Below are 3024 nucleotides of genomic sequence, written 5' to 3' on the forward strand. Positions count from 1 at the left end.
AATGAACTTCTAACTAGAACACTGGGGAGTGAAAAGAAAAATGTATTATTTATTGCATTCTTCTCATGTAAAAAAAAAAAGAAAGAAAGAAAGAAAAATTTAACCTGGATAAATACCAGACATGGCTTGGATAAGAATCCTGCACATTCCTCAAATCTGCGCCAGCTCTGAGTCTGGATTGTGATTCACAGAACGAGTGTGTGTTTTGCCTCTATTCTGACTCAGTCTGCATCCTTTAAAAACACAAATACAAGATTAGAGCAATATGACCTACTTTTGCAATTCCCCTATCCCCCCTCCCTTTTAAGAAATATCCTTTTCTTTAAATCCTGAAAAAGACCTAAACCAATTTACATGCTCAGTAGCATTTTAATTAATGGATCACTAGAACCTGGAAGATATATTCTGTAAGGTATATAACATGTTATATATAATACAATAGTATTCTTACCTAGAAGACTGTGTGCTGACCCTCTTAAAGTTAAAACATAAATCACAGTCTTTTGCAACATTTTGATGAAAACACAGGTTTTACTGGAAAATCTCAATGAGCAAAAAGAAAGGAGGGAACATTGTGTAAGCCACTGTTTCAGTACATTTTCAAAGTATCATTTATTGATAAACAGAGTGGTTTAAACAAATCCTTTTGGAGGGATATTGAATTTGGATGATAAATATCTATTTTGCAAGTGAAACTATTTTAGCAAAAAGTATACTTGAACAAATGGCAAAATATGACAGGATAGAGACATAACCTAGGATTACTACAGAATCAGATGCTTTATTCCCCAAACCAAAAATAATATGACCTTAGAAAATACAAGTTTGAGGGTTTGGTTTTTCTAATTAGGGAAACAAAGGAGCATAAGAATAATTAATATTAACAGTTTGAAGACTGCAAGATGCTTCTCATTTTGAGTTAGACATTTCTAACCCATTTTCCTGTTGGAAGAGAGTTAGAAAGATAATTGTAAGAATTTGAGTTCCATTTTCATATTAAACTCTATAATAAATGGAAAATATACAACCTAGATTCCTTAGTTATTATGTGGCTCAGTATTTTGAGATCCTTAGCAAATTGTGACTATATAATTTCATAGTTGTAATCCAAAATTTTAAAATGTAGCCACTTTTCCAACTTCAATATTCATGTATCCACCCAACACACATTTATTTGCTGTTGTTTTTTGAGATGGTATAGTTGATAATATACCAAATTTCTAGAATAGGAGTTGTAAACTCTCATGCCTACAGAGGCTGGACAAGTACTTGTATGTACATGATATACAAATATATATGCACACACATACAAAATAGCAGAGACGAGTCATGGGAATTAGACCAATGATGAGCAAACATTATATTTACAAGAATCATCTTGAAACTTATGTGGCTCCACTCCACAAGATGCAGATTCCATAGTTTGGAGACAGGGCCTAGGGCCATGATTTTTAAACACACTTCTATGTGATTTGAGGCTCATGTTACAAGGTTGACATTTTAAACACTATGGTGGACTGAAAAACTAGTGAAGAATGAAATATTAATTTGTTACAAGGTTAACAACATTTCAGATGAGGGTAGTCATGGTGCAACCCTTTTTTATTTTCCCTTCCAAAAGAATGGTTATTGACTACCAAATCATCCTCTTTACAATGAGTGTCCTATAAAGTGGAAGATTAAGTGAACATTTATTTTACATCTGTGAAGCAGGAGGCTGTGCCCATTGGCTGAGTTGTGCATTTTTCTGTTACAAACAATAATAATAAAGGAGGAGTTATAATTAAAGGAGGTCAAGGAGAAATCTTTAAAACAAATTTAGACGTAGATACTAAGTTCTGAGATTTACAATATCAAGGTTCCAGACCCAGGTGTTTTGACTCAGGAAGTCTGCAATTAGGCCCCAAAATATGAACTTACAGGAAAAAAATTTAAATCTTCACATCCATAAACAAATTTTCACAGAAAAGGATCATTATCATTTTCTTCATTCTAAAGAATTGTAGTAACTAAAGAAGAAGAAATAGGCCACCTTGCAGACACCACTGCTCTGGATCTGGCAACGCTGCCCAGCCAGGGTCAACCCCACCATGTTCTTCAACATTGTCATGGATGGTGAGCCCTTGGGCCGAGTCTCCTTGGAGCTCTTTGCAAAGTTCCAAAGACAGCAGAGGACTCCTGCTCTGAGCCCTGGGGAGAAAGGATTTGGTTATAACATCTCTTGCTTTCACAGGATTATTCTAGGATTTCTGTGCCAGGGTGGTGACTTCTCATGCCATCATGGCACTGGAGGCAAGTCCATCTATGGGGAGAATTTCGATGTTGAGAATTTCATCCGGAAGCACATGGGTCCTGGCATCTTGTCCATGGAAAATGCTGAGCCCAGCACAATTGATTCCCAGTCTTTCATCTGCGAAGACTGAGTGGTTGGATGGCAAGCACGTGGTCTCAGGCAAGGTGAGAGAGGGCATGAATACTGTGGTAGCCATGGAGCACTTTGGGACCAGGAATGGCAAGACCAGCAAGATCACCATTGCTGACTGTGGACAAGCCTAATAAATTTGACTTGTGTTTTATCTTAACTACCAGAGCACTCCTTCTGTAGCTCAGGAGATCACCCCTTTACCCCCATCTTTGAGCTCTCCCAGCAGTTCAATGGGTTCTGTATTTTCCTTACTCCCCTCCAAGTCTGGCTGGATTGTAGAGTTAAGTTTATGATTATGAAATAAAAACCTAAACAACAACAACAAAAAAGAAATAAAATTAAGCTACTTATAAGGTATTTAGTTTTAGCTGTTAGAAAGAAAAACATATCTGACAGTAATAATTATAAATATTTAAATCATGTAATGGATACCTGTGACTATAGGGTATCCTTTAGAAATCTTTTAAAACATTGAATAAATTTTATCATTTTAGTTACAGATCAGTAGTTAAGGTGCCAAGATCATTTTCTAGGAAAGAGAACTAATATTTAATAACTACTCTGGCACACATACATTAATTTTCCTCAGATAACCTTCA

General features: G+C 35.9%; 1 pseudogene; it reads left to right on the forward strand.

Annotated features, from left to right (window-relative positions):
* Window positions 1-1244: 1244 nt before the first annotated feature.
* On the forward strand, window positions 1245-2556 carry LOC113915877 (annotated as a pseudogene).
* The last annotated feature ends 468 nt before the right edge of the window (window positions 2557-3024 follow it).

This window comes from Zalophus californianus, chromosome 1 (genome assembly GCF_009762305.2).
Source record: "Zalophus californianus isolate mZalCal1 chromosome 1, mZalCal1.pri.v2, whole genome shotgun sequence".
NCBI lineage: Eukaryota > Metazoa > Chordata > Mammalia > Carnivora > Otariidae > Zalophus > Zalophus californianus.